General features: G+C 40.2%; 1 long non-coding RNA gene across 1 annotated transcript; it reads right to left on the reverse strand.

Moving 5' to 3' along the window:
* Positions 1-655: 655 nt before the first annotated feature.
* LOC148222983 (uncharacterized) lies at positions 656-5,200 on the reverse strand. The gene is made up of 3 exons (XR_015805089.1): positions 4,116-5,200; positions 3,110-3,201; positions 656-2,378 (listed from the first exon to the last, which is right to left on the reverse strand). It is a non-coding gene; the product is annotated as an uncharacterized LOC148222983 (long non-coding RNA).
* Positions 5,201-14,027: the final 8,827 nt, after the last annotated feature.

A 14,027-nucleotide genomic window follows, 5' to 3' on the forward strand; every position in this document is an offset into this window, starting at 1 on the left:
GGAGAATCTAAGTGAAGCTGCAGCATGGGAGAAACACCTTCTCTCTTGTACGGGCTATCAAAGTCGGAGGCAGACAATGCTTTAGGAAGTGCCAGAGGTAACACTCAGAATCCTTCTACTGTGTAGCTGACAAATAGCCAGAGGCCTTCTCTCCAGCATCTATCAAAGCCCAAACTCTTACATATGCTAATATCCTGATGCCATAATGTATTTGCCACTGTACATGCTTGGTATGAGGTAAAGCTTTCTACATAAACCTTAAATGCTTGTAAAGTCCATGGCAATTTGTGATGTAATCCTGTAAGTTATCTTTGTGAAGAACATCAGGATAGGGCAGTTTTGCTTCAACAACGCTTAGGCTTTGTCTGTTTTAAAAGGCTTGCAAACAGTGCCATAATGCCAGGCGAGGAACTCTAGGCCTTTTTCTCTGAATCCTTGAAAAGCATGTTAAACTAGCTTACTCTTGGTTCATTAAACATGTTGCCATACTGCCAGGTGACCTTTCAGTTGCAAATCTCTTCATAACTGCTTTTACTTGCATCTGCTATCAAGCATGTTCTCAGAATGGAGACACTTGTCTGATCACTTCATAATCATCACAAATCATAGGATAAGAAGGACCATGTGTCTTGGTTTGAAAGACAGATGTTTGTTAAGAATGGTAGGAGCCTGTCTTGAAATGGACAATGTAAACCTCCTCCCTCCAGATTATAATAATTTTGAAATTAAGGAGCTCTCAGGCAAAGGTATGGGAATAGGAATAACGATTCTTTACTTGGAAAAAATAAAATAGAAATACAGTATTACAGGAAAAAACCAACAAACCCAAAACACTGACAGAGTCAGAATACAACCTGACACCCCGTCAGTCAGGATGTTTGTAGCAGTCTGATTAAATGGTGGCTGCAGTCCTCCTGGATGACAGATGTGGTTCTGTTAAAGCAGTGGTCCTGTAGAAGGGTGGATTTTTCCTCTGAAGGTCCAGTGATGATGTAGAAGGGTCTGATTTTCCTCTGGAATCCAGTGAAAAAAGGCTGCTTTGATGTTTCAAATCTCAGATTTTATCTAGGTAGGAAATGCTTGGCTCCTCCCCCTGGGTGAAGCATTTTACGACGGGATGATGTAATTTTCTCAGTCATGCAGTGGGACTCAATGGCCCATTACCAGAGGATATCTTCCTGGAGGAAGGATGGGTTGTGGAAAAGACAAAGATGACTACCCCACGTGGTTTTAACAGATAAGCCCCTCCGGAGACTGTCGTATTGTGTTAATTTTTCTCATATGTTAATGGTTTGTCTCAGTTTCGTCCCCCTGAGTTATATATATGATGGCTTAGTCCTTTCCCGCCTCCCCAACTGTCCTTCAACCCTAGACCACTCCCAGTTTCTAGATCCTTCCCTGTCCCTCACCCTAATCCCTGCCCCTAGCATTGTCAATCCTCCCCGAACCCTGCCCCAAGTTCGAGAAAGTTCTCCCTACTTCGTTATATGATTGGTTGTTGAACCCCAGTTGACACCCACATGTTTCCCTACTGGTTCAATGTATCCCTTTCCCCACCTTCGGTACCTCCCCCCGTTAACCGCAATTGGTCGAAGTCATGTACCCTCCCCTTGCACCTCCCCTGTATTTAAGCCTGTGCAGAACCTCTCAAACCGCCTTTTGCGGTTCCCTCTCCCAAACTTCACACCTGCTACCTGTTCCTCCAATAAATTCCTTCTCCCGGAACCGTGAAAGGTCTCTCCTGCGCCTCTTTGTCTCTCCCTGACGGATCGCCCAGGCATAGCTATCGCTACACCTCTTCTGCGGCTCCCAGAGTGGTGCCGGGGAGGGGCCACTCACCGACGTGGGCTTCTTGGAGCCAGCCGGTAGCCCAGGTGAAGTGGGCATTGGGAGGATGATGTGTCAGGAGACAAGGATCACTGCTCCACCTGGTTTCAACAGATGGTGATAGAATACATACTTTTAGCTACATCCTGCTTTGCAGGCCAAGACACCATGTTTATTAAGACAAAAGGCACTGTGAATGTGCTCCTTTTGGGTATATATCTAAATATTCACTGTCAAGTGTGAGACTAATATCCAGCTTCAAAAAGTGTAAGATTTGCATTTTGAGGGCTTCCCCTCAGTGCATTTAAGCTTTGCTTGTATTTAAGTGTATGCATCCACCAACCAAAGACAGAAAAAATACATCAAGAAAAACATGCAAACAGATGCAAATAGTTTTTTTTTAATGAAAACATCAGTCTGATTTAACGAGCATAGTCATAACAGCATTCGCTTTCCCTCTTCCTGTGTAGCAAAGGATTCTGTCACGATGAGAGGCCCAGGTACAGAGATGAAGAGAAATCACCAACTGCTCTTCTCAGCCTTGTCATTGCCTATGCAAGATAAGTAAGAAATAGCAAAGGATCCATGATGATAAATATGCTGTCAATGACCACTGTTTTATTCTTAAAATTTCACATGTATGATGATTTCAAGGCTGCTGAGACCTCATGTAACTTGTATATTTCCACAAAGCTGTGATCACATTAAAAAGTAGTACATTTTCACATTATGTTTATGATGAAAAAAAGCTGAAGATAGTTTTTAATTTATTCTTATTTCACAATTATGAGTTAAAACTCATATACTCTTTCAGGGTGGAGGCTTCCTTAGCAGACTCACTGGAAATACTACGGATTGCAAAAGCAAGTAAACAAAGACACAGGAAGAATGTGGTTTTGAACAACATATATGTAATTTAGAAAAACAGCATATATGGATGAGTTAGAACTGTGTATTTGCAAGTAGGTAGTTTTGCCTTTTATTTCTGAAAAAAGTCAACAGTTGGCAAAAATAATCTCATTAATGAAATGAGTGTGTCTAATAATAATAATAATAATGTCTAATAATGTTATAGTTTAGACTTGCCGATTTAAATATACTCATTTTCTGTTGTGAGACAGAACCAGGAGCAAAAGAGCAAGGCAGGCCTGAAACTTAAAAGGATACAAAAAACTGTATTAGCTATACAAAGGAAGATAAAGAAAAAGCAAATTCAGAATAAGATCTTCAGACCACTCCTTCCTTTCCTCTCTCAACCTTCATAACAACAAAACAAACATACAAAAACTACTTCAGTCAGTTCCCAACTTAAATAGTTCTTTTCAGTTCACTTCAGAGAGAGGAGTTTCCTCTTGTCAGGCCATGGGGACTTCTCTATAAGAAGGGAAAAAAATCAGTTATCTTGTGGCTTCACTTTCACGATTTGCTTCCACCCAGGAAAAGACTTAGAAAGTCGTGAAGTTCCTCATCTTCACAGCTTTCCTAAAGCTATACTTATGGGCCATGTTAAACTCATGGGGTATTTACTTTTAAGAATGAACTGTTCCAAAACCAAAATTCTCTAAATCTCTCTCTCTGTTCATGCTTCATCTGCAGAAAAAGAGATTCCCTTTTCTCCTCGGGGCGAAGGATTCTCAACACAAATGCTTTTTGATTAACAATCTATCAAATGGAACATCTCCAACCCCCCATATCTTTCTCCATGGTTTATAGGAATATTCAGTGCATCACTTCATCCCTATAATCCTACAAAAGGATTTTCAGCCATCTTCACAGCATCTCCTCATTTTCCTTCAATCTAAAGAAAATTAGCTCTTGCTTCACTGACTTCAGAGTATCTCCTTCTTCCCCTCTCATATTCAAAGGAAGGCTGGAGGTTTTGCAAATCTTATCTGAGCACTAAAGAGTTAAAGTTTCACACAGAAGTCACAGGGCTGGGCCAAGCCCAGGCCGTGCTGGGTGAGGGGGCGGCTGAGATGTCAATGAGCCTTTCTGGGGCTTGGCTGCAGCCCCACATTGCCCATGGCCACCCCTGCTTCCAGACAGGGCCCGGCTGCCTCCCCCCCAAGGCCGTGCGGGGCTGGGCAGGCCCGGCCCTTCTGAAGCTGCTCCGAGCCAGCAGCAGGAGCCGGGCCCCACCCGGAGAGCCGCGGGGGAGGAAGCAGAGCTAAGGTCTTATCAATGAGCCTTTCCTCCCCCCGGCCATCGGGTCCCTTGGTTTGCAAACGGGGCCCAGCGGCCTCCCGAGCCCCCCCCCCCCCCCAGGAGGGAGCCTGGGCCGGTGTTACCTGCTCAGCCACCGGAAATAAAAGAGGGCTTTTTCCCGGGTTACCTCCTTCAAAATGTGTGTTCATGTGTGGTTACTGCGCTAGAGAGAAAGAGACAGCAAGAACAGCAACACACGTGGACCTCTTTAGGGGAAAAAGGCCCAACTTTACTGAACGGACAGCCCGTATTTAAAGCATGTTATGGAGAGCTAAGACAGGACAGTAGCTCATTGGATAATTGGGAAAAACATCCGTGAGAGCGTACCTTAGAATGTGTCTCACAGAAAACCACCAGGTGTTAATCTTTATTGTGAATTCCATTGTTTTTCATCAGATTTCATGCTGTTTTGACTGGATTATTATCCTGAGAGAATTTCTCCCCAGCTGAATGAAGCTAGAACCACCTTATCAGCCCGGGAATGAATCTGAAAAGCTCCAGCCCGAAAGTAATTTTTCAGGCTGTAATTTTTCTAGCTTTCTAACAGTGTATCCACATTCACGGAGCAAACTAACTTTCTCCAATTGGTTTTTTCAGGCTGTCAATAACCAAGCCAGCCTTCAATTGGTCCCATCAACTCACAGAGAAAGTTCTTCTCATAGAGGAAAACCTCTGAGTCTGTCCTTCCCCAGGTGAAACCAGCACCAGTACCTTATAGGAGCATTACTCCTATAGCTTTCAAGTTAAACCACACATCTTTTATCTGCATATACAATATCTTAAATGTTTTATATACTTTTTGTTCAGAAAATTACCAGTCTTTCAAAGCTACATGTTAACAGCATATTCAAGTGTCACTGACACTAATGATTCTCGGCAATATTTCAGCCAACAAAAAAGGATTTTTCTGTTTACGTGGTGTTATCAAAGTGAAGTCATCGGGCTGACTCTGATTTTTGTATTATTATCTTGTGAGAGAGTTATGGATCTAATTGAAGGAGCTTGTATTCTGGAAAACTGAGAGCATAGATTCCAGATTGAGGTCACACATATGGGTATATTGCTTAGAAGAAGAGTCAGCAAAAAGTTATTAGCCAGCAGCAAGACCATGCTGGATAGGTGGACCATAGAACTTTCTCTGGGACCATTCTCTCAAGTTGCTTCTTGGGAGTTACTTGGAATTACAAAACCACATTTTGCTCTATTGTTTCAAATTTGTGAGAAAAGGCTATTGAGGTGACTACTATAGAATCTTTCATTACTATTCACCTAGTTCAAAATGTTATCTGCCTTACTGAATTATTAAGGTGGTTCTAAGGCATTCTGACTAAGTGACTCAGAACTCAACAGTCAGTGTGGCTTTGTAGGATCTGCTAGTCTCTTCCTTCACAGTCTGCAATTCACACTCCTCTTTCTCTCAGCCCCTAAGCAGTGAAGAAATGGTTGCCTCAATTTAGCATCTTACACATATGCTTAGGCACTGGAGCATGCTTATTTGAATCTGACATTGTGAGCTAGTGGAAGAATGCAGCTGATTTAGCAATCACAACAAAATAATCTTTGAAGCCAATCATGCTGTTCCTCTAGGTTCCTGTTCCCAGAGGATCCCATATAGAGGGTTTGCAACAAAACCAAAGTAAATCTGCATGCCAGATATAGGTCAGTATATCCACCAACTCATGGCAGAGCTGAGGTTCTCACTCCTTTAAAGTGTATACCCTTTTATCTACCAAACAGCTACTCTGATTAGATGTTCTACCTTTTGCTATGATCTTCATTTCCTAACAGTCTCTAGATGTATTTTCACATTTTCCTTGAAGTATTTGCTATAGAAGTAAGGGGTAATATGACGAACTTTAAAGGCAAAATTTGGAGCGAAACCTTATGAAAATATTTTATTTATCACATCTGCCTGGTAAGACAGAGTCGTACCTGAAAAAGACAGTCACTCTGGCTAACACCTGTTTAGCACCCCATTACCATCCTTTGGCATAGATAATTAGGGAAGAGTTACTCTAAACACAAGAATTCAGCTGAAATAATGCCCTAGATAATTCAACTACATTTCTATATGACACTAAGCATATTTTAGTCTCTTCAGGGCTTGGGATAGAATTCCAACTTTAGACTTCTCATTTTTCTCCTGTTAACCATGGCTAAGTCAGAAGGCACACAGACCTACATTCTGAAATTCACCTGACAATACTGGCAGCTCAAGACCAAACATAATTCTGCTTGAAAAATGATGAACTTCTACACTTCTTTACTCAGATTTATGTAAGATAGGAAAAGATCTTTACCCTAAGGCTCTTTATTCACTAAGAATTAAAAAAATTAGCATAGGAGCTGCCATTTATCAGAAAAGGAAAAATAAGTTCTTTATTCCAACTGATGATTTACACAATAATCATGGATTCTTTCTTGCTTTCACATTGTATAGGATTCTTCTTTTGTTCACATTATATAGAGGCTTAACTTTCTCTGTATTTTCAAATACTTTGAGGACCCTCTTGAAAAGACAGGTGCCATTTATTGTGAAATAATGTATAGAAATTGAGGGGTGGGGAAGAGCTGATCATGAGTTAAAAGTAGATTTCATTGTACTGTGGAAAACCTTGGTTTTGCAATTGGAAGAGGACATCTCTGTTTCCTGTTTAAGTTCAGGTATACTTCCTACCTCTGTGTTCTGAGGCTTCTTTAAGCAAGAAGCCAGACTAAAGTGAATTGCAACCTCCCTTCTGACCACCAGCTCTGTGACTCTCATTTTTATCATATTATTCCTTAACCTCTTCACCCAAGATTCTATGGCAGATATTTAATTTTTAAATTGTCCCAGAGCAACTTCCTTTGTCTGCTTGCAACTATTATCAGCTGGCTGACATGTCCAGCTGTGCCAGTATGTCATAAACTGGCTGCTCAGCAAGAGCAGAAGCAGTGATCTGCACTAAGGTTCTGTTCATGAGAGAAGACTAGGAGGCACACACAGGAAAGAAATTTAAGAGGCCAAAAAAAGAAGTCTGCTATAATTCATGAGGGATCTTGTGCAGTCCGCCTGCTCTTCCTAGCACAAGCCTAAGGAATGATATGACAACAGCCAGCCAACATTAGGACATCACAAGTAAACTATGGTCAAGAGGCATCTATGATGACATCTGTTACTATGAGAAACTGTCTAAATAGAGTAATCTCACTTAGATAAGCATGTTTGTGCCATGAAAACTGATCTGACAGCAATCCCAGTTACTCTCAAGAACCTCACCATAAGCCTGTGCAATAAAAAATGTAACCTTGCAGTCACTGTCCTCCCTGCTCCAGAGATGACCAGAGTAAATCAAGAGCTTATTGTATCACAGATGAGCTGAGTGACTTTAAAGAGAAATCTTGTTCTTATGGATTCCCCCATCACATCTTGTCCACAATTCTTCAGAAAATTATTCCACCATTCCCAATTGCAAGGAAACAGATTGCACATGGAGGGAATCTCTCTGATGTATAATGTCTTGGAAAAACAAGAGTAAATAAATTAAAGACCAGAGGCCAACACTAAAATTGTCCTCTATCAAAATACAGCTTAACTCAGTGTCTTGGGTTTGTGTGTCAAGGTTTTGGTACCAGGCTTCCAGCAGCAGGGGCTGCAGGGGTGGCTCCGTGGAAAGCTGCTAGGAGCTTCTCCCTTATCTGCCATGCCTGTCAGCTTCAAGATGGACCCACTGCTGGTCAAGGCTAAGCCCATCAGCCTCTGGGATAATTGATTTAAGAAGGAGCAGAAAAACTGCAGCAGCAACTGCAGGCAGAGAGAGGAGTGAGAATATGTGAGAGAAACAACTCTGACATCAAGGTCAGTGGAAAAGGAGGTGGAGGAGATGCTCCAGGTGTCAGAGCTGAGATTCTCCTGCAGGCTGTCCCCCTGCAGTCCATGGAAGTCCATGGTGGAGCAGCCCATGGAGGACCCCAGGTCAGAGCAAGGGGATGCCCAAAGGAGGCTGTGACCCCATAGGAAGCCCATGCTGGAGCAGGTTCCTGGCAGGACCTGTGGCTTCATGGAGGAAGGAGCCCAACCTGGAGCAGGTTTGCTGTTAGGACTTGTGACCCCATAGGGGACCCATGCTGGAGCAGGTTGCTCCTGAAGGAGTGTTTCCAATTGAAGGGACTCCATGCTGGAGCACGGGAAGAGGTTGAGGAATTGTCCTCCTGAGAAGGAAGGAGAAGCAATGTGTAATGAGTTGACCACAACCCCCACTACCAATTCCACTCTGCCACTGGGGCAGCAGTAGGTACAGAATTCAGAGGTGAAGTTGACTTCAGGACGAATGGAGGCATGGGGAAAAGGTAATATAGGATTCAGGTTTTATTTATCATTATTCTGCTTTGATTTGATTGGTAATAAATTAAAATTATTTCTCCAAGTCAAGTCTGTTTTGCCTGTGACAGTAACTGGTGAGGGATCTCTCCCCAGATCTTGACCCATGTTTCATTTTCTTTTCTGAGGGAAGGATAGAGCAGCTTTGGTGGGCTCCTGGCATCCAGCCTGGGTCAACCTCACATGACAACCTCATTTTCTATTTAGCACTTAGATAGGACAGTCATTGTTTATCTACGTTTAGATGATTCCTGCAGCAGCTGCCTAAGCAATACATGCTGTTTTCACAATGTGGAACAACATCAACAGAATAATCTACTGTAAAGCACAGAAACAGATGAAAAAGTATTAACAGGAATATATGAATTTTCTTGGATTTTCAAATATCTGAACAAATACCAGGGCATCTATATTTCAGTTATAATTTATACATACGCATATTGCATATGCATCCATGCATATGAAATCCATCCATGAGTAAAGCATATTTATAACCACTCTTGCTAGGTTCGATAAATGTTGAACTTTGAGAATATAGTGTATTACAATATGAGTATCTGAATAGCAATGATGCAGTTCACCTTCGCCCACTCACGTTAGGGCAGTCCCGCTAGCTCTAAGGCAAGCCTGTGCCCAGAGTGGCCCTTTCCCGAGATTCTGGAAACCCAGGATAAGGGCAGAGCCAAAGGCTCTCCTTGTGGCTGTACCAGTCCGAGAGGAGGCAAAGAGTGCAGGAGAGTCCTTTTGTAATGCCAAGGATAAGTTTATTAGAGAGGTACCTGGAAACAAATGCAATCGGAGAGGAAGAACCACAAAAAGCAGGGATCTCACTGTTGCAGGAACTTAAATAGGGGCCCTCCCCTATGGGCGGGTACAACACAATATCCAATTACAGCAACTGTGGGGCGTAACATGAGGCAGGATCACAGGTACAATAAACCAATGAGGGGAAACATAGGCGGGGATTACAAGGTAACTGCAAATTATATACTGAGGAGGGGATGATTAACACGGAATATTCTGGAAGAATAGGAGGGGCTAAGCGGGATTGACAACCAAGTAGGCTGGGACTAGGGTGACAAGCAGGGAAGAATCTGGAAATATAGGAGGAATTTGGGGATGGCGGACAACGCAGAGGCCGGAATGGGGACCGTCCAAAACATGTCAAACCGGGGATGTAACATAGGAATAAACCATTATGGAACTGAGTACAACCAAGTTAACACAAGATAAAACAACGCACTGTAACATAGCAGTGAATGGATACCAAATGTATTCCTCATTTTTTTCCATGCTTCTCAGCTGTGTAGCAGAAGAAAGGAGGGAAAATTTTCCTAAAGGCAAGAGTTATACACAAACTTGTAAATTACATCTTTAGCAACTTGTGGCTGGGTACTAAGTAGAGAAATAACATTTTTTCTTATTGAGGTGTTATGGGAAGGTTCAGTTCTTTTGTATAACTACAGAGTGGCTTCCTTAGAGAAGTAGTTAATTCAAACACACTTGGCACAGTTTAAAACAATCATTACTTCTGCAAGCTGCATCAAGAAAAACCTCTGAGTAAAGCAACTGCATAGATACATAATGCATGAACATTCTATTAAACCCATCAAAAGTATGCCACTTGTAGTAAACTCCAGGAACTGTTTCTATACTAGAATGCTATTTCTTACTTTTTTCAAAAGTACAGTGCTGTGGAAGGAGACTGGGTACTGTTATAGGATAAGTAATAATTCAGAGGATGCCCTGAGAACCTGCACCATTGACTATTATGTAGTGGTGTTTGGTTGTTCTGAAAAACTCTGCACTCCTGTAGATAATGAAAGCAAAGTGCTAGTGCAATCTTGCAGATTTTCATTCTCTGTCCAGGGACTCTCTTGGAGCATGTAAAATTGGGATAAATATCTGATTTTCCAGATAGAGATATTTCTCTTAAAGTACTGATGAGACTTCAGCACAACGTTGAGCTCCTACCCCTCTACACATGTAACCAACAACATCCAGCTCACATAGCTGTCACTGGAGGAGTTCAGGTTCCCCAGCCAGTGGCAAGAAAAACAAAACAAAAAAACCCCATAACAATTGGAGACACAAAAGCCAAAAAATGGGATACAAAGCTCTATCTGAGGTCTGCCTAAGCTGTATTTATCTCACTGGCAATGCCACAAAGGTCAAGAGCTACTAAACTGCCCATGCGACCATTAATTCTCTAGAAAAACTCCTGGATCAGTACAGATCATACATGAAAGAAAAAGACATAGCTTTTGCTAGAAGCAGCCCAGTAGCCTAGCAATTATCACTGAGTCTATGAAAGTTTTGATGAGAGCAGACTATGTTTTCTCTTTGTAAAAAATGAAGAGTTTTGATGCTACCTTTCATATTTTTGTAGGTTTTAAATAAAGTAATTACATCTGGTCTTGTCTTCCATGACACAATCTATAACTTTTCACCTAATCACAGCTCTGCTGACACCTTCAGCACATCAAAAAAAGTTATTCTGGTGGCAGTTAAGATGACAACTGTGTTCTATTTTGTGCTGGCTACATGGCAGCTGCTATGATGCAGCAACCACTTGTCTTGAAAACCTTGCAGAGGATATGACTCAATGCTCTCGTGCAGGTAGTTTATTAGTCATGACCACAAGACCATGGTTTTACGCTATGATAAGCTCTGACTCCTGCTATTTCTATTATGCCCATGAGATTTTGAGGATGATACATGGGAACAGTCAATTGTGAATGAGAACAAGGTGCCCTGTACTGAGATATTATCAGCTGTACTATTGTGCATTTTACAGATGGATTTCCAGAAGCAGCTGAGCTTTTCTTTTTTCTAACGTACATAATGTTCATGACTGCAGATGTGTCAAAGATCAGTTAATATGTAACTGAAATAAATTGAAATAATAATATAGTTCCCCTCCCACCTCTATGTTGCTATCAACACTGGTGTTTGCCCAAATATATCCCAGAAGGCATTCAGACTTGATTAAATTTACCAAGAGGTAGAGAATTTGCCACTTTACTCATTATTTTAGTGTATTCGGCTCACTGTAATTTTTAAAGTTTTTCTCCATCCCATCAAGCATTGCTTGTTCTATCCTTCCTCATCAGATCTGGATGAAGATAAAGATGAAGTGGGATAACAATGTCACTGCTGTCTTCTGCTGCCAGTAGATCAGAGAAATTTGTTCTCATCTTCCAGTAGCTGAATTTTGTTGAAGATTCCTAAGTTTTAATTGATACATTTGCTAGCAAGAATATGCAATAATAAAGGAAGATCTTATTTGTGCCAATATTTATGACATAAAAAGTACTAATAACCACTATATTTATATCAGTTTAGTGATTCTACAGAAACTTAAACTTTCTGCTCAACTTTACCCCTAATCGTGGATTAGAAGGTAAGTGCCTTAGGCAAATGCCCATTTAACTCTTCAGGGGTTTTGAGCAGATTATGTGTTAGGATCATTTGGTCATTGATCTATTAATTAGATATATAGATTAGACAATTTCTCCCAAAGACAACTAATTAACTTTACCTAAGCAATACACAACTGACGTCAATATTTCTTCAGATTTCACTGTATCATCTAAGTGAGCTCAAAAAATCTGATGAAGGTTTTCATATAGACATGCAATGCAAACCTGTTATTCTGATTATTTACAGTTGGCTTGAACTCCTCATTTAGCACATTCAAATACAAGTAGCAGATTTACCAGGATTTTTACATATATATATATCCACATAATGCAAATAGTCCTACCATCCTTAGGTCAAAACTTACTGACTTGTATAAGAGAAATTGTATGAGCACAGCCACTACTCAGTGGTCTGAGCTTTTCCTGCCACAGCAAGTCTACTATAATGTGAGAAACAAAGAGATTTTTCTGGAGTGGCCTTTTAGACTGGCTGTATATAAACTCTCATGCCCTGATACAGTTTCTAATGGCATCTTGAAGCACCACAGCTACAATGATCAGGGAAAGACTTCACCAGAAAGGCAAGATTCTTTAAAAAATCAAATAGTTCACATGTTCCTGCTTGAGAAAGCAAGGAAGCAAATAAGAGCAGAAAGCTTATATCATTATAATGCTATATATTATTGATCATAAAAATGTTTTTACATTATTATTATCAATAAATGTTTAAAGCTTTCCAGATGCACAGCACTGATCTTTGCTGAAAAGGTTACACTTAAAAGTTACGTCTCTTTTCTCAAATTGTTTCCACAGAAAGCATTATTTTCTAAGGGTTGTACTTGAAGAATATCAAGATACAGTGACAAGCTCTCTTCTACAGAAGAAACAGCAATATAAATAAATATAAATAGCCATGTATGAGCCAGCTAAAAATAATAAATACTGTTTTGTTAAGTGGTACATTTTAGGGAAGTTTATATTTTCTTTAACATGCCCTACTTTATAATCTCAACTGCATATTTCTACTGCCCTCAAAGACACAGTGCATAAGGCATTCTCATATTTTCCATTTGTTATCTAAAATTGAAATAATTGTAGATTTTAATACACTTCAAAGCTCTGAATTTCTTCATTTAACAGAACAGAATCAATTTTATAACTGATCTGTTGTCTAAGCAATTAACCTTTTATACTTTCCAGTGTTGATCTGAACCTCAGCCTTAAGGAAATCAATCATACTGGTCCAAGTTTCCTTATGTGCAGAAAACAGTTTTTCAGATGCAGTAGTTCAATGTAGAAATTTACAGAAGATATTCTTCATATAGCAATAAACAGAAAGAACTGGGATATGAGGATGGAGAATGAGATAATGGAATGTTTGATCATGTTCTAATACAAGTTTCTGAAGGTAAGAACATGTTCTACTGAATCTCTCATGACATAATAGTCCTCAAATAATCCATATGCACTTTTTTGTGAAGTTACCACTTTCTAAAGCATAAAACATTCTTTAAGGGATTATCTGAATTAGGCTAACGTGATTTTATTCACTGAAATGGAAGATTAAAAGGTATCTGAGAGCTCTGAATAAAATAAATTTCAACTTTTTAACCTCTCTTTGTATTTCCAGAAAAAGTTACAACAAATTTCTCATCCGTTAACTTTTTTCCAAACTAACCCTTTCAAGGAATGCACAATGGCATAAATCTCAGTATACATAGTATCAAATTGTTTTAATTTTATGATAATCATAAAAAATTTAGCATAACGTGAAACAGAAAATAAGCAATTCAAAAAGCACAAAATTACTTTTTGAGGACATGCTTCAACATTTTTGTGTATTTAAATCTGACAAAACAACCTGTACTTTTTGAAAATATTGGTAGCTAAGGAAGATTGATTGGTGTTTGAAAGCTTTTATCAAGACAACATCACACACCTTTAGCAGTAACATACATTGTTGGACCCTGCATTATAGACCCTCCATCTTGGGCTCTACAATAGAATCAAACATTAAACAACAGCTACATTGCTTAGTCTGGTTAGGAATATTATGTTGGCTTATAATTAATTAATTCAGTATTCCCAAGAAAACATTTAAAATAAGGAAATATGGTAACCTTCTCTCTCTAACAGTCATTGACGTGCCCAGAGTCCCGGGACACCAAACAGCCTATGGAAACAGGTCCTGTGCAGCCCCTCTGACATCTCTC

Source organism: Sturnus vulgaris, chromosome 8, assembly GCF_052056855.1.
Source record: "Sturnus vulgaris isolate bStuVul1 chromosome 8, bStuVul1.hap1, whole genome shotgun sequence".
Taxonomy (NCBI): Eukaryota; Metazoa; Chordata; class Aves; order Passeriformes; family Sturnidae; genus Sturnus; species Sturnus vulgaris.